The sequence below is a fragment of the Lissotriton vulgaris genome, chromosome 1_1 (genome assembly GCF_964263255.1).
Source record: "Lissotriton vulgaris chromosome 1_1, aLisVul1.2, whole genome shotgun sequence".
NCBI lineage: Eukaryota > Metazoa > Chordata > Amphibia > Caudata > Salamandridae > Lissotriton > Lissotriton vulgaris.
The window spans coordinates 2,017,080,502-2,017,099,751 of record NC_141685.1 but is presented as its reverse complement, the minus strand read 5'-3'; positions in this window follow the sequence as shown (position 1 = coordinate 2,017,099,751).

The window sequence follows — 19,250 nt, the reverse complement described above, 5'->3', positions numbered from 1 at the left end:
GGGCTTCCCTCCCAATAACGGAATAAGAAGCTTCAGCACCCTGAAGTCTCCTTGATGCAAATCCTATGATCTTCTCCACACCATTATAAATCTGGGACAAAACTGCACCAATCCCTACAGCACTAGCATCTGTGGTAACTAAAGTCCTAGCTTTCACATCAAAGTGACCAAGGGTCGGTGCATGCACAATTCCTTTTTTAACACATTTGAATGCTTCATCACAAACTTCACAACATTTAAATGCAACTCCATTCTTCATCAACACCCTCAATGGTTCTACAACATCGGAAAATCCCTTTATAAACTTTGAACAATATTCAGCTAGACCCAAAAAAGACCTAAGCTGATCTTTGTTGGACGGTATAGGAGCATTGACATATGCAGCAATTAATCTCTTCTTAGGCTTAATGCCAAGACCAGATATCTCATGGCCCAGATAAGTCACACTGTCTCGTTTTAATTGACACTTTTCTTTCTTTATGGTCAAGCCATTACTTTCCATTCGTTCCAACACTTCGGTTAAGACCTTATCATGATGTTCACAACTTTTCCCAACAATCAACACGTCGTCTTGAAAGCATAAAACATTCTGTATTCCAACCAAAACTTGTTGCATCACTCTCTGAAACACCGCGAAGACGGACGCCAACCCAAACGGCATCCTACAATATCTAAATGCACCCAGCGGAGTCACAAAAGAAGTGAGATGTTGTGATTGTTCATCTAAGTCTATCTGGTGGTAAGCTGCAGACATGTCAATCACACTAAAAATCACACCACCACCCATAGCACTTAACATCTCAGAAATGTTTGGTAACGGTTGCCTATCCACCCAAATGTTTTTATTCAAGTCTTGGAGGTCCACACAGAGCCGAATCTTAGCCTCACCATCCTTAGGTGCGACGACAATGGGGGCGAGCCATTCAGAGGCTTCAATGGGCTCAATATTTCTCAAATCTAACAGTTTATCCAATTCATCTTTAAGAGGGGCTCCCATTAAATGTGGAACATTTCTAACTCTACGAACCACTGGGACTGCATTCTTTTTGAGAATAATTTTGTGCGAAAACCCCTTTAATTTCCCCAAATTGTCAGAAAAGACATTGGGAAATCTTCTCATGATGTCAACCTCAAAACTGTCAACATTAAGGACAGAAAGTGAAGTAACTGGGACAGGAGCATTAGGATTTAACAAAATACCTAAATCCTTCTGATGGCGCCAACCAAGTAAATTGGATCCTTGTTTTGTAAGGTAAACTCGTCCAAATACTTTCCTATTTGAAAAACTTATTATCATCCATTTGAGTCCAAGGATATCTATAGTCTTCCCACTATAACCTACTGCTTTAATATCTGGCGCCCCCCAAGAAGCAACATCACCATCATTTCCCCAACCTTCAATGTACATATCTTTAGATAACAATGTATAAAGGCTTCCCAAATCAACTAACATTTTAACATCTCTGGTCTTAGGATACTTTTGATCTCTGCTATCAAAATTAATTAACCAATGTGGCTTTTCTAATTTATCTGTACTCTCGGAAGGTATATCAACAAGAGATACTTGGTATTGGATACTTTCATTGTTAGGCAACCCTTCAACACATAACATCAATTCTTGAACATTCTTGCAACAATCATCAACCTCATTGACATTTTGTGTTTTAGCATTACAAACTTTTGCTAAAGGCCCCCTTCGGCTACACGTTCTACTAGTTATTAGTGCACCTAACAATTTGGTCTCTATTTAGAGAATCACCTAGATCTTTAAATTTACAATTCAAAGATAGTCCCCTCAAAGCTGCAACATAACTAGAAATGTCTTCATCGCTTCTTTGCACACGACAAAAGAATTTGTGTCTTTCCAGAACAGTATTAATTTTAGCCACAAATCTTTTCTCTAACATCTGCATGCTCATTTCGTAGACATTAGTGGGTTGACCATTACCAATACCCAAGGATATTTCTGGTAAGTCTTCGTAAAGTCTCCTACCTTCTACGCCTAAATTATGGAGTAATATTGCTTGTCTGCGAATCGGTCCAAATTTGTCTGCACCAGTGGCAAGAATGTAAGTTAAAAACAGATGTTTCCATTCTTTCCATGGAACAGTAGGCTCACCTGGGGTAGGAAGAAAGGAAGGAGGAGCAGCAAATGATTGATCACCCATGGCTGTAGTGTATATTGTAAACTGCACACAATATCCACTATAGTAATTGAACACAAAGCATCAAAAACAATGTCCACAATGAATAATGTAGAAAAGAGCCCCCACTACTTTTTTTACTCTTACACCACTAACTGGACTAAATATTCTTGGTTCTCGGCTCTTGTGTCATGCCATCTCGATACTGCCCATCGTTTCGTGTCTTTCCGATGTTGCCGATCGCTATATGGAAGAAAAACAGTATGTAGACCAATTTAAGATGGCCGCCGGGCTTTCTTGACGCTGCGTGACACTAAGACCAATCTAAGATGGCCGCTGCGCTGTCTGACGCTGCCTGACACTAAGACCAATTTAAGATGGCCACCGCGCTTCCTTGACGCTGCGTGACACTACGCAGCGCGATGACGAAGGTCACAGGTCACCCGGCAATTGCAGGAGAAGCAGGAATGTCGGACGCGAGCAGCTTCCAACGCTTGGCAACAACAGCGTGAAGAGTTTTTGATAACGATGCTGAACAGCGCGCTCAGGTAGGCAGTTTAAGGAGTTCAAAAGATGCAGATCGCTATGGAACAAAAGTTTAACAATTTTTTCCAAATCAAAACAAATCCACAATTATGGGCAATCCAAGCGAATCCACAGTCATGGGCAAATCCAAGCAAATCCACAGTCATGGGCAAATTTAAGCAAATCCACAGTCATGGGCAATCATCAGCAGATCCTGATAATGACGTTTAAGCAGACAGTTTGAAGTGGCACAACAAAATACTTGTAGGTTCTTGTAGCAATAATAATACGTTCTTTTAAATCTTTTAAACAAGGGTAGAACATCCAAATCCAGTAGAATTATAATTGAAGGAGTAAATGTATACTACCGGCTCCAGGTAGTATCGTCCAGGGGTGGAGGTCAAAGGCAATCTGTCCCCTGCCAGAGTAGTTTCCCTCGTCGCCAGTGTTAAGATGGTTCCAAAGCAGTTTGTAGGATGAAATAAGCTTTACTTAGATAGGCATAAATAAGAAGACCTCCAGCTCCTTCACCAACCTCTTCTTACTGAGCTGCACTTCTCAACATAACATTCTGAGCTCCTAGCAACTCGCTCAGTGTTCCATTAAGCATAGATCCTAACAGAAGGCTTATTATGTTGTAAGTAAATCCATATTTTACCTATGTGGCCACACTGGGTTGAATTGCCATTCATTACAAGGATGCACAGGTGAGCAGAAGAAAGTGTAGAAGGCTTAGGTCTCAATAGAGTTTCTAACAACCAGTATATAGTTAAACAAAAACATGGAGGTTCAAAATAGCAGATGGGCTCACACTCATATCTATTGCAATGCTATTGGTGAACATTGTTGCACTCATGATACCACCAAACGTCCTATCCCATTGCAGACAGCATATATCCACTTACCCACACAGCCTGGTCACCGGGCAAGTGAAATCAGGAGACTACAGCAGTCAAGAAATGCAGTACGGAGACTATGACCATTGTGGGGTCAGAAATCTATACAGATAGGGGCTCCAGGCATTACTGACACAATGCAAGGAGATGGAAGCCTCTGACAAGTAGGCTCTGCTTTTACATGCAGGTCAATCTGGTGGAGCCCACAAACTCTCTCATATACCAGCAAGCACACCTGAAATCAGTTAGGTTATAAAACGGCATAGTCACAATAGAGTAGCAGCTGCAACTTCCTCAGAACGAAATTCAGTTTTGCTACGACTGCTTCTGTTGACCACACCTTTTCCTGCTTACAGTCCAGTTGCACTAACCTTGTTCCAGTTCCTGTTTTACTCTCTGTGAGAAATCGATTATATATTCGTGGTGGAAGGTAGTCCATCACAAGTGATAATGTCACTATTCTAGTTAGTTCCAGTATTCGTTCCTGTGAGTTTAAACTGAGCTCAAACCCTGGTAGCTATGGCACAGACCACAGACCCATGGCTGATAGGTCTTTCTGAGCTTGAGTGAGAGGGAGGAGCTGAAACTAGCACCTGAATAGGGCTGTGCTTGTCCTTACACAAAGGGTTGCATGCCCCCTGTAGTGAGTCTGGGGCCGTGGTAGGGTGTTAGGCACTGCAATGACCTTACCTTCAAAGGCCAAAATGTGTCAAAGTACTGGACCAAATCTTCAGAATTCTTCTGGAACTGAGAACATTCTACCAGGAGGAAGAGCTGTTGTGCTTCCAGGGAGTACTGCTTCTTGACTGGGAGTGAGTTGACGGGACTTGACTCTATACATCCTGCATCCCTAAAAGTTCTCCAAGTGCTTGTTGGGCTTGCCTTCTGTTTCTGAAGTCTCAGGGATATAGAAGACTTCACCTGCATCTTGCTACCAGCACCTGAGCTCCTCTGCTGTGAGTACTGCTCTGCCAAGTGGTGCCAAATCCAGTCCTGTGCCCTTGAAAGTGAGTGTTTGGTGCTGAAACAAAAGAAACCAATGCATGGACACAGACTCGTGGATCAGAACTGGCACATTTCCCTACGATATTGATGCATATCCTCTGACTGCACCGAAGCGTGGTCATTGCTCACCAACTGCGCGGCGCAATGACCTCAACTCACAACACAGCCCAGCCTTTGCTGACGCAGCATATCTACATCACTGCTACTTCATGTGTCTCTGATACTGCTTCACTGGCTTCTGCACGCACCATCCCGAATCTGATGCATTCCAGGTCCAGCACAGCTGTACGCCAATGCATGGCTTATAGCCCAGCTGTTTGACAGTGATGCATCGGCCCGTCGCACAGCGCTCTTGATATCAACTCATCAACTATGTTACCCGACTTTGCCTTTGACTTTGATGCATCACCTGCTTAGCTTAACTCATCGTCCCTGAGCTTCAAGGAATCCAGGGTAGTATCAGTGGTTCTGCGTGACTCCTGTATCGGCCTGTGCTTCATCGCAGTCAGACTGAACATTTGGATTTTCTCCGGTCAAGTTTGACCAGATAGGCCAGTTGGAGCTATTGATTTCTAAGCACTGCATTTTGATTTAATCATGCAATATCCACATCTTGTTTTATGTGGGTTTGATTTCTATCGTTTTGGTCTTGTTTTACTCAGATAAGTATTGGTTCTTTTTCTAAACTGGTTTGTAGTAATATTGCACTGTTTTTTTACTATGTTACTGTGTGTGTGCGCCTAAATACTTTACACATTGCCGCTTTAGTTTAGCCTGATTGCTCTGTGCCAAGCTACCTGAAGGTGAGCACAGATAATTGTTTAGTGTGTACTACACTTACCCCGACTAGGATTGTGGTTCCTGATTGGACAGGGTGCATACTTCTGCCAACCAGAAACCTCATTTAAAATGATGCAGCGCTACTCCGGAAATATTTCTAAAACCATATCCCCTTTGATATTTGATATTTGATATTTGTGGGGTATTTGTAGAGCGCGACGTTCGCTCCGGAGGGAGCATCTTGGCGCTGGTGAACTTAGATGAGCCGGTCCAGGAGGAATTAGATGGAAGCCTTAGAGTAGTCATCCGGGAGTTTAAAAATCCATGTTTTCAAGAGCTTTCTAAAGGGTTTTTCCTGGGTTTGTTGTCTGAGGGCTTTGGGCAGTTTGTTCCAAGCTTTAGTTGTGAGGAAGCTGAGGGTCTTCGCAACCTTCGTTTTCAGGTTATATTTCGGAAGAATGATAAGATTGTCGTCGGTAGAACGAAGGTGACGGCTGGGCACGTAGTGGAGAAAACGTCTTGTGAGGTATTTAGGGCCTGTCTTATAGTAGGCACGAAATGCCATAATCAGGATTTTAAAAAGAATCCTTTTGTGGAGGGGGAGCCAATGAAGCGAACGGAGCGCTGCAGAGATAGAGGACCTGCGGGGCAGACCCAGGACTAGACGGGCGGCTGTGTGAAGTACGCCCTGCAGTTTAAGGATGGTGCTCTTTTTGACTCCTGCGAGCAAGCCGTTGCAGTAATCCAGTCGCGAGATTATGAGTGCGACTGTCACCGTCTTTCTGGCATCGATGGGGAGAAAGTCAAAGAACTTTCTCAAGGATCTGATCGTTCCAAAGCATATGCCAGCGACGGTTCTGGCATGCTGATCGAAGGAGAGTTCGGAGTCAAAGATTACACCAAGATTCCTAGCTGACGACACTGTCTGGGGGGGGGGCAGCAGAATTATCTGGCCACCAAAGTGCTGGACAGAAGGTAATATTGGTGCCAATCGGGAGGATCTCCGTTTTACTTGAATTACATTTCAAGTGGTTATTGTCCATCCATAAAAATACTTCGGTCAAACAGAGTTTCAGGTTGAGTTCAGCTTTGGTAGATAGTTTGTCCAGGGGTACAATGAGTTGTGTATCATCGGCATACGAGGTGACAGGTATGCCGAATGATTCTATCAGATTAAGGAGAGGAATGAGATAGATGTTGAAAAGGAGAGGGCTTAGGATAGATCCTTGCGGGACACCTGAGGAGACAAGTTTGTCTTTAGAGTGGAATGGGCCCAGAGTAATGGTTTGGGAACGGTCGGACAGGAAAGACGTAATCCAGGAAAGGGCGGAGTCGGAGATACCAATGTCCCTGAGTCTACTGATGAGGATGGTGTGGGAGATGGTGTCAAACCCGCAGTTAGGTCGAGAAGGATTTCCCTGAAGTACCAAATCATACATCTACTCATCACTGCAAGTTTCTCACAAAACACTTCCATCCTACTTCATGGATCGGTGAGATTGAAAGGAGAGCTGCTGTATCATAGCGGAGTGTCTGAATCAAAGCTAAATATTTATACTATTTACACCTGCAGTCTAAATTAGTTTTACCATGGTTTTTCTTAACAAGACATTTTGTTCAGACACACCACCATTATTGTCGATGAATCTTCTAGTAAAAAATTAGGCGGAGGAAAATACAAGACCAGCTTAATTCTCCATTTATCTCATTTTTATCAAAAGCAAAGTTTAGCATGTCTAACAGTTTATTCGCTTATTTGTTTCTTTATTCAAAAATACCTTTAAAGGAGTAAAAGGTTTATCTCAAACAGTTATATTAATTTATTTCAGAGATTCAGAACTAGACATTATTGTTTAGATTTCAGAACACAAATATTAGCAAAAGACAGATAGTTCCCAAAATTCATTTTCTCTTAACTTCCCTAACTAATAACCTCATCTAAAGCTCAGTTCTCACTCAAAGAAATGAAATATTTATTCAAGAATTCTTACATCTCAGGAAAATCATCATACCGACAGCATCTCAGGAGGAAATCGAAAAGAGAGTTTTTTCTTAAGAAAAGTCACAACTTTTTATACCCTTTTTGACTAACCTTATCTGTCTAAAAAAGTAACTGTCAGTACAGACTCAAGTCCTGATTGCAAAATTTGAGGGTGGATGAGCATCACCTCATCATCGGATCACTGAAAAACATATTGACTGCCAAAATATCGACCTGCAAGAATATCGTGTAAAAAATATCGACTGACAAAATATCGAGTTTCTATCTACAAACAGGTAAGTACAAAAATATCGAGTTTAAAATATTGTTTACAAAAATATAGTTTAAAAATATATCGGCTTTACTAAAAACACTATTAAATTAAATTAATATTAAAAACTAAGTACTAAAATATACTTAAGAATACTTAAATTAACTAATGATAATTAAATATTTAATGAAAGTAAAAAAATAAAAATTATTTATTCATATTTCTTAAAACATATATATATAGTAACTAAATATAATTAAATAATAGCCAATATTATCAACATACAATAACAAAAGAATAAAAATTACTATTCCCACTCCAGTGGGTGCAACAGTAGGGAAAGTGTTGGATAGCGTAGGGGTTAAAATTACTATTCCCACTCCAGTGGGTGCAACAGTAGGGAAGGCGTTGGATAGCGTAGGGGTTTAAATTACTATTCCCACTCCATTGGGTGCAACAGTAGGGAAAGCGTTGGATAGCGTAGAGGTTAAAATTACTATTCCCACTCCAGTGGGTGCAACAGTAGGGAAAGAGTTGGATAGCGTAGGGGTAAAAATTACTATTCCCACTCCAGTGGGTGCAACAGTAGGGAAAGCGTTGGATAGCGTAGGGGTTAAAATTACTATTCCCACTCCAAAGAGTGCAACAGTAGGGAAAGCGTTGGATAGTGTAGGGGTTAAAATTACTATTCTCACACCAGTGGGTGCAACAGTAGGGAAAGTGTTGGATAGCGTAGGGGTTAAAATTACTATTCCCACTCCAGTGGGTGCAACAGTAGGGAAAGCGTTGGATAGCGTAGGGGTTTAAATTGCTATTCCCACTCCAGTGGGTGAAACAGTAGGGAAAGCGTTGGATAGCGTAGAGGTTAAAATTACTATTCCCACTCCAGTGGATGCAACAGTAGGGAAAGAGTTGTATAGTGTAGGGGTAAAAATTACTATTCCCACTCCAGTGGGTGCAACAGTAGGGAACGCGTTGGATAGCGTAGGGGTTAAAATTACTATTCCCACTCCAGTGGGTGCAATAGTAGGGAAAGCGTTGGATAGCGTAGGGGTTAAAATTAATATTCCCACTCCAGTGGGTGCAACAGTAGAGAAAGCGTTGGATAGCGTAGGGGTTAAAATTACTATTCCCACTCCAGTGTGTGCAACAGTAGGGAAAGCGTTGGATAGCGTAGGGGTTTAAATTACTATTCCCACTCCAGTGGGTGCAACAGTAGGGAAAGCGTTGGATAGCGTAGAGGTTAAAATTACTATTCCCACTCCAGTAGGGGCAACAGTAGGGAAAGAGTTGGATAGCGTAGGGGTAAAAATTACTATTCCCACTCCAGTGGGTGCAACAGTAGGGAAAGCGTTGGATAGCGTAGGGGTTAAAATTACTATTCCCACTCCAAAGAGTGCAACAGTAGGGAAAGCGTTGGATAGCGTAGGGGTTAAAATTACTATTCTCACACCAGTGGGTGCAACAGTAGGGAAAGTGTTGGATAGCGTAGGGGTTAAAATTACTATTCCCACTCCAGTGGGTGCAACAGTAGGGAAAGCGTTGAAAAGCGTAGGGGTTTAAATTACTATTCCCACTCCAGTGGGTGCAACAGTAGGGAAAGCGTTGGATAGCGTAGAGGTTAAAATTACTATTCCCACTCCAGTGGGTGCAACAGTGGGGAAAGAGTTGGATAGCGTAGGGGTAAAAATTACTATTCCCACTCCAGTGGGTGCAACAGTAGGGAAAGCGTTGGATAGCGTAGGGGTTAAAATTACTATTCCCACTCCAGTGGGTGCAACAGTAGGGAAAGCGTTGGATAGCGTAGGGGTTAAAATTACTATTCCCACTCCAGTGGGTGCAACAGTAGAGAAACGTTGGATAGCGTAGGGGTAAAAATTACTATTCCCACTCCAGTGGGTGCAACAGTAGGGAAAGCGTTGGATAGCGTAGGGGTTAAAATTACTATTCCCACTCCAGTGGGTGCTACAGTAGGGAAAGCGTTGGATAGCGTAGGGGTAAAAATGACTATTCCCACTCCAGTGGATGCAACAGTAGGAAAAGTGTTGGATAGCGTAGGGGTTAAAATTACTATTCCCACTCCAGTGGGTGCAATAGTAGGGAAAGCGTTGGATAGCGTAGGGGTGAAAATTACTTTTCCCACTCCAGTGGGTGCAACAGTAGGGAAAGCGTTGGATAGCGTAGGGGTTAAAATTACTATTTCCACTCCAGAGAATACAACATTAGGGAAAGTAAATAATTCATATATTATTCAAAAATCTACAAAAAAATATCTATTAATAATTAATTAAAAATAAAAAATTACCAATAATTAATTAAATTAATCACCTATTAATACTAATTAATTAAAAATTAACAAATACATTTTTTATAACTTAAACAAATATAACAATTATTTCCAAATAAATACATTGTAATTAGTTTTATTATTTAATTAATAATTAATAATTTTTTCCACCCTATGCCCCTATAAACCCACTGCCCACTACATAAATTAAATTTGTTACATCTACATAATTACCAATTAATCAATTAATATAAATTAATTAACAATTTTTAATTAATTATTTAACAATTATAAATTAATTAACAATTAATTACTATTTACTATCAATAAATAAATGTACATATTTAATTAATTATAAATAAATTACTTCCCACCCTATTCCCCTATAAACCCACAACCCGCTTCAGAATTAAATTAGTTTAATTTACATAATTAACAATTAATCTATTACTTTAAATTAATTAACAATTTTATTTAAATTAATTACCAAATATAAATAATTAGCAATTAATTACTAATTACTATCAATAAATAAATTTACATATTTAATTAATTATAATTAAATTACTTCCCACCCTATTCCCCTATAAACCCACAACCCGCTACAGATTAAAATTACACAAAAATTATTAAAACAAAATTTGTTAAATATAATTATTTATAACATAAATACACAAAGTTCACACATATGATAACATAAAAATACACTATAAAAAATTATATATTATTCTAAATTCGATATATTGTACTATCTATATTATATACTACGATATTTTAACTATCTATATTTTTTGCAGTCGATATTACTTCACTTACCTTAAAAACGATATTTTTGTAGTCGATATTCTGTCCTGTCGATATTTTGTCCACTTGATATTAAATACACGATATTATGTCCAAACGATATGTTGGACTCGATATTGTGTCTGTGCACCCTCATCATCCTAATATTCAATTTCCAATTTTCCATAGCATCAGCTGAATTTGAAAGAGTTCTTTGTTTGAGAAAGTCTTTGGCCTAGTCACATCCTCAACTAGTTACTACAGGTTTCTTTCCCACGATCACTAACTTCAATTTCATTATTATGGCAGTCATCAGGACTTCCAGGGCATGTGGTCTGTGAACTGCTTTTCTTCAGGCACAGGAAGCTCACATTCAATTTCGGCTTTGGTCTGCGCATGCTCAGTTCATCTTCCATTGACAGTGAATAAAGCAGACATCTTTTACTTGGTCTCATGGGCCAGAACGGGAACAATCATAGAAACAAACACAAATAAATGTTAATTATTGAAATATAGCCCTTCTGTTTACCTCGCCCCATACTAAGGGTTTCCCTGTTAGTTGTTACCTAGCAAATTAGCAACACATATGCATGATATACTCACCTAACTCCATGTTTTTGCCACAAAATACATAAACAGAAAGCACATCTATGGTGCGGATATATGATGTTACAACGCGTACTTTTAGCACACATACCATTACAACGGATTTTTTACAACGCAGGTCATTTTACAACGGATACCATTACAACGCAAAACACTACAACGCACATACTATTACAACGCATACCATTACAACGTAAGTCTAGGTAAGCATAAGATAATATATAATTTTAAAATATATTGTAAATATTTATTAATGTATTATTTAATTTATTTATTTGTTATATATTATTGTAATAAAATAATTAATTAAATTAATTTTAATTTTTAAATTTGTAAAAATAGGTTAAAAATACCCCTCTACCCCAAAAACCAAACCCAGCCCTTAAACCTAAAAATACCCCTGTACCCCAAAACCCAAACTCAACCCTAAAACCTAAAAATACCCCTGTACCCCAAAACCCAAACCCAGCCCTAAAACCTAAAAATACCCCTGTACCCCAAAACCCAACCCTAAAACCTAAAAATACCCCTGTACCTCAAAACCCAAACCCAGCCCTAAAACCTAAAAATATCCCTGTACCCCAAAACCCAAACCCAGCCCTAAAACCTAAAAATACCCCTGTACCCCAAAACCCAAACCCAGCCCTTAAACCTAAAAATACCCCTGTACCCCAAACCCAACCCTAAAACCTAAAAATACCCCTGTACCCCAAAACCCAAACCCAACCCTAAAACCTAAAAATACCCCTGTACCCCAAAACTCAAACCCAGCCCTAAAACCTAAAAATACCCCTGTACCCCAAAACCCAACCCTAAAACCTAAAAATACCCCTGTACCCCAAAACCCAAACCCAACCCTAAAACCTAAAAATACCCCTGTACCCAAAACCCAACCCCAACCCTAAAACCTAAAAATACCCCTGTACCCCAAAACCCAAACCCAACCCTAAAACCTAAAAATACCCCTGTACCCCAGAACCAAATGATTATAAAAAAAGATAAACTTACCTATAATTATACTTACGATGTAATGGTATGCGTTGTAATAGTATGTGCGTTGTAGTGTAAAGCGATGTAAAGGTATCCGTTGTAACATGACCTGCGTTGTAATAGTATCCGTTGTAATGGTATGCATTGTAAAAAATCCGTGGTAACAGTTGCATACCCTATGCCGCTTTTGATTAAATTAAATCCTTGCAATATTAAACAACATGACAACATTACTAAATTAGTCAGTTATAGTTTTCCATGCAAGCAGCTTAATATTCCCACATGTATTTGTGTGTGCATTCTATACTACATTGATTAATATACCAAACCACGCAATTAATAAAGGTTACAGATATGAGGAAATAATTTCACGAGGGGCATACAAAATTTTGTTTCTCCTCCTCGCTCCATCAGCTCCCTCCTTTGGTGATCTTATCACCAAATATCCCCCAAAATGTTGAAAATGTTATCCAAACATGTTTCAAGTTCTTCAGATTAGTACAGTTTATACTCCATTATCTTCTTTTCGGATTTCTTCAAAGACATTTTCTCAAAATTCTTTCATTTCTATATCATAGTTTTCTCTTTCTCTTTCTCGTTTTTCTTGAATTGCTTTCTTTATTGATTTGATTTTCTAGCATTCCTTCTTCTATATATGCAAAATAATCTTAACATCAAAATCACTAATACTATTATTGTTACTCTGTAATGTTGGTAATTTACTTTTCAATATTTTGACTTTTGTCTGGAATGTAGGTACAACGGTGCTACACCTTCAAAATTCCACATACTCCTCCTTCTTTTGCTAATATTATATCAAGAGCAAGACGATTTTGCATCACCATAGCTCTCATAGCAACCATTTCAGTATTTAACATTAAAAATCCACCTGCTGTGTCTATTGACAAACGATCTACTATCGTTGATAATCTTCGAATTCGGTTTGCAGTAAAAGATATTCCCACTGCTGGTATCAGTGCTCCAAAAATATCACCTATTATTTCAATTACACTCTCTTTTTTTCTACGACTTAAAGGTTAACCTATCTCATGTGTTCCATTAGTACCTCTATCTACATGAAAGATTTTAGGAAAGACCAGACCTACATAACATGCCCCATGCCAATGGTCTGATAATCTATAATATGCTTTGTTTCCACAAATAAAATAAATACCAGGGACAACTGGATCTTTTCCACCTTTAAATCCCCAACCCCCTATTATTCTATAGGTGTCTTTACATTGACTTGCTCCCACAAAATAATTGTCATACACAGTGTTGTCTCTTCTTATACAACATTTCCCTAACAATGGAGTATCTATACTTATGACCACATTCACATTTCTATCATCAAGATTTTCATCCTCAAATGTCAAATATTTGGATTTTTCATGTTTCACGTTTAAAAGCAATTCTTCTCTCGTCAACCATATCTAAAAATGCTTTCTCCTCACTTTTCATTTTACATGTCAAATTATTTTTGAAGACATATTCGTAGCTCAATTCATCCATTTCCAAAAAGAATTCCCCCATTACTTTAGCAGGCTTTACTTTATTCATGGCATTAATTACTTTCAATTTTGAAAATAGATCATCTGAATTTGAATAATAGTACTCTAATTTTCGTGTTTGATAAAACAGACTTGCAGGTACACTACACGTGACACCATATGTTAGTGGAAGATGGTGGTAGGTCACCCCTTCTGAAACAGATGCAGGTAATTTCACTCAGACATAACAGTCACTAGCATCCATGGTCTTAACATATTCAGAGAACAATCTTGAAAATGTGTTTTTGGTGTAGTCACTGATTGACCTATCTTGATGCATTTCTGGTCTATATACATGCTGTTTGTAAGACTTTGATTCAACATTTTGTTCATTTGAACTCACATTATGTTTCAACTTCACTAAGTTATCCTGGAAAGGAATGACAATAGCTAAACTTATCCATATCAATGTTAATAGTCCTGTACATATTAAACACATTCTGCACCATTTTCTAAAGATAGAATAATTTGTTTTATAATCATTGTTAGCCATTTAAAAAAAAAATCGTATCCTGCTTTTATAATTCTCTTACACCTTTGTCATCTATAGGCTTTCACCTTTCATTTACAATGTCCTCCTTATATCAGGATTTCAGGTTTTGTCTTTACCTTATACCTTTGATCAATTATCACTTTTCTCTGTGATTCAGTTCTTTACTCACTTTTCCCAATTGACTTTGGGCAGTATGAGTTCTCTTGGCTACTGTTTACTTCTTCAATCGGAGGCAAAACAATTTATGACCATTCAGGTGACTTGTATTTCTGAATTGGTCTTCTTACTCTTTTTGGCCTTTGAACAACTTCTACTCTTTTTTCCAATGACTCCTTTTGACTGGTTATTTCATTTACTTGATCTTCTGGTTTTCTTGCTGTGTTAACCAGTTTAAATCTCAGTCCATTATTCATTTTAGGCCAATTATCTCCTTCACAAACTCTTTTTGTCTTAGGCTCCGTGGTATTATGTTCCACTCTCCAAGCCCTTTTTCTTGAACTCTTCCTCAATGGAGATTCATCTGCACTGTCATTAGTTTCACTTTCAGTCTCTTCGACAGTTTCATTTATGACAAACTTTATGATGTCTTTTTCTTTTTCAAAGTCAGTTTTCTCTTTTGACAGTTCTTTCACTCTGTTAGGAACATCTCCATAGCTGGTACTTGGAATCTCATCCTTATCGTGAGTTATTTCTTCTTTTCAAGTGTCAGGATTTTGGTTCCTGCTTTCAGAGCTTTCAGACTGTTCTTCAGTATTTTCTTAATCACCAGTTTTATCTCCACATTGCTCAGTGTCCTTACTGGTGTAGGTGTCTACCAAATCTCGATTTTCAGATTGATCTTCATAATTTGGTATTTCAACAATTTCTCCTTCTCCTTCTGATGCAGAGCTAGCATCTGAAACGACCAGATGTTGACGTTCTTGTCGAGCTTCAGTATCTGGATTTCTCTGTGGTTCACCTTCAGAATCAGAATCAGTTGTGCTTACACCTTCTTTGTTTCGATTCTCAGGTTCAGGCACACTGGTGGTATGGCTGGCATGCACCCATCTCTTTACTCCGGCACATTTAACTGCAGTGGTGCTGACCAATATCTTGGTCTCTGCCAGCGAGGCACTAAACAGTTTCTTCTGCGATGTGCCTTTATCCGAACCCAATCTCCAGGAACTAGATCATGAGCTGGATGTTTCTCTTTTGTGTTTGATTCAGTTCCCACCTGATGGAACACAGAAGTCACCACGTCAGACAGATTTTTGCAGTAATCCAGTATGATGTCATCATTAATAGTTAACAGTTTATCAACTGGTACAAATGCTTGTCTCATCACTCTGCCCATGAAAATCTCATGTGGACTCAATCCAGTCTTTTTGTCAGGGATACTCCTTATGGTCATCAAAACAAGTGGTAAGGCGTCCGGCCACTTCAGTCCTGTTGCCAAACACATTTTTGTAATCCTGTTTTTATTGTTCCATTCACTTGTTCAACTACCCCTCAGGTCTGTAAGCACAATGCAATTTTTGCTGAATGTCCAGGGCTTCACAGATCATTTGCATAAGTTCATTTTGGAAGTGCGTTCCACGATCAGTTTCGATTGTTACTGGAACTCCATACCTTGGGATGATTTCACGTAAAAGCAACTTTGCAACAGTTAGTCCGTCGTTTTTCCTCGTGGGGAAAGCCTCCGCCCCTCGACAGAACAGACATATGATCACCAAAACATACCTGAGCCTATTACAAGGTGGAAGTTCTATGAAATACAACTGCATTCTTGTAAATGGACCTAACTCCCGTCCTATGGTTCCCAGACTCACAATTGTTTTTCTGTTAGGATTAAATTGCTGACACACCAAACATCTCTGGCACAGGCTTTCAGCAATCATCCTAATTTAGGATTATACTACATTTGTCTAAATAGACGAAGCATGGCATCCCATAAAACATGAGCTTGACCATGGTACATTCGGGCCATATTTGAGATCATGCTATCAGGCATTACTGGTCTTTCATCTTTGTAAACCTAAATTTCATCTTCTTTTCTTTGCCTATATCCTGCCTTTAACCAGACGTTTTTCTCTTCCTCATCAGCTTCTTCCTGCATTTGCCTCACTTCCTGCCAAGTCTCAACTACTGCAGTTAGCATTAAAGGACTTGAAACATGCTCCTTACTCCTGTCCCGATTTATGGATGCAAGATTTCTGGCACAATATTTTGCAATGGAATCTACATACCTATTACCTCAAGTTATGTAGTTATCTCTCTTTTTATGAGCTGCGCATTTCACTACTGCAATCTTATCAGGCAATTGAATTGCATCAATCAACATTCTTACGAATTTGGCATTACATATAGGGGGTCCTGCAGAAGTTAAATAACCTCTTTAGGACCACAGTTGTCCATAGTCATTGACAACCCCAAAACAATACTGACTATCAATCACTATGGTAACCTTAATTTCCTTTCCCAGTTTGCATGCTCAAATCAAAGCAATCAATTCTGCTATTTGAGCAGGACGAATTCCTTTCAGACAAGATGCTTCCAGTACATCTGCTACTGTGCAAACTGCATATGCTGCACTCAAAACACCTTCATTTGTTCTCAGACACGAACCTTCAACAAGCATTACATAGTCGGATTCTGGCAATGGCTCATCTCTGATGTCTGGTCTTGGTTTGGTACAGTATTCAAGAAAATCTCGGCATTTGTGATCAACCTCATTTCTTACTTCAGTTTCTACGGTATCATGTAATAGGTAGAATGATTAATATTTGCACTTCTAGAGATTGTCACATTTTCTGCTCCCAGGATTACTTTCTCATATTTGGTCATTCTTTTATTGGTGAGGCACTGGGTCTTTGTACTAGTGAGAAGAATCTCCACAGAATGAGGTACATATACCCTCACAGGAAATCCCATAGCTATTCCTTCACTTTGTTCTAGACTTACACTTGTAGCTGCTACTGCTTTCAGACAACCTGGCAATGCCTTTGCAACTGGGTCCAAAACAGCTGAGAAATATACAATTGGTTTTCTCATGTCTTTGAATTAACACTCCCAATGCTCATCCTTCTCGTTCAATGCAATACAGTTCAAACTCTTTTTCATAGTCAAGCATCCCTAAACCTGGTGCTTCACATAAGCTCGTTTTTAACTGTTCAAATGCTTCCATCTCAGTCTTGGTCAAAACAATAGGGTCTCTGATATCTGCTCTGGGTAATCTCTGTAATGGTTTTGCTATCAGTAAAAATCCACTAATCCATTGTCTACAGTAACCTACCATTCCCAGGAACATTCTTACTTGCCTTTGGGTTTTTGGTGGCTGCATTCCTTGTATCATTTTGATTCTTTCTGCAGTGACTTGTCTAATTCCTTTGTCTAATTCTTTTGGCAATCTTATAACCTAAGTATTGCATTTCTTTCTGACAAAATTGTGATTTTGATGGAGACACTTTATGTCCCTCCTCTGCCAAATGATTCAACAATGCAACGGTATCGGTTATACACGCATCTTTTGTCCTTGATGCCACTAGGAGATCGTCAATGTACTGAACCAATACAGACTCTCCAGGCATGCTCAAACTTTCTAGTGATTTCTTTAGCAACTGATTAAAGACAGATGGACTCTCAGTATATCCTTGAGAAATTCGGCACCATGCCAAAATACGATCTCCAAACCGGAACGCAAATATTGGCTGGTTTTCTGGGTGCAATGGAACAGTAGAGAACGCATTACACAGATCGATCACAGTGTACCATTCTGCATCATGGGGAATTTGATGTAAAATCACTGCTGGATTTGGTACAATTGGGCAACATGGGACAACTATTTTATTAACCTTTCGTAGGTCTTGCACAATCCTAAATGTTCTGTTTGGCTTTTTCAATCCCATTATCGGAGAAATAAAAGGACTACTTTCTATCTCTCTCAGAATGCCTTGATTAATCATTTTGTTTATTACTGGTTATTCCTTCAATTATCTCTGTTGTCATTTTGTATTGGGGAACGTTCGGGTAACTCACACCTTCTTTTATAGACACTTTTACAGGATCTACGTCTTTCATTAATCCAATATCTTCTCCTGTGAAATCTTACACCTTCTCTTTCACTACCTTTTTCAATTCATCAGGTATCTTTTCTCGATCAAACACAGGAAACAACTAATTTTCTCTGCCTCAATCATGAGCATGGTCATTTTATACAAACTATCTTCATCTGTGGTTTGCAGTTCTATGCCATCTGGTGAACAATATATGGCACAGTTCATTTTACACAAAATGTCTCGTCCTAACAGATTTATGGGGCTACTATCACACACCACAAATCGGTGGATGTCTTTGAAATTTCCAATTTCTACTTCAACTGGTTGTGTTAAGGAGGTTTTAATCTTTCTGTTAGCTACACCTACAACTTGGATGTGGTCTCCCCAGAGAGGAAGATTTGGACTTCCACTGATCTAACAGTGGAACGGGTAGCTCCAGTGTCCACTAGGAAAGTTATTTCTACATCATTTACCTTTCCGTTCACAAATGGACCAGGCTGATCTACCTCAAGAGTGGCTTCAAGCACACTCCCTCTCTCAGGCACCGTCAGAAACTTTCATCTGACTCACTCCCACCTTCCTCTTGTAACCAAACCTGGGGACTCACATTCACTCTGGGCGATCGGTTTACCTGCTCGGCTCCGCTGAGTCCTGTCTCTACACTGTATCTACACTGTGTGGAAGTGGCGGTTGTGGTACTTGACTTTGCTGAGTAACTATCTTCTGCTGTTGCGGTGGCTGTTGAATTACCTCATGCTGCACCTGTGGATTCAATTATGTATTTTCGGGATTAACTCTTGGGGGATACTTACACTCTTTTCTCCAATGCCCTATTCTGCCGCAATTATGGCAAGGGAACTTTTTCTTAAGCTCTTCTATATTTCCTATCAATTTTGTTTTGTTAA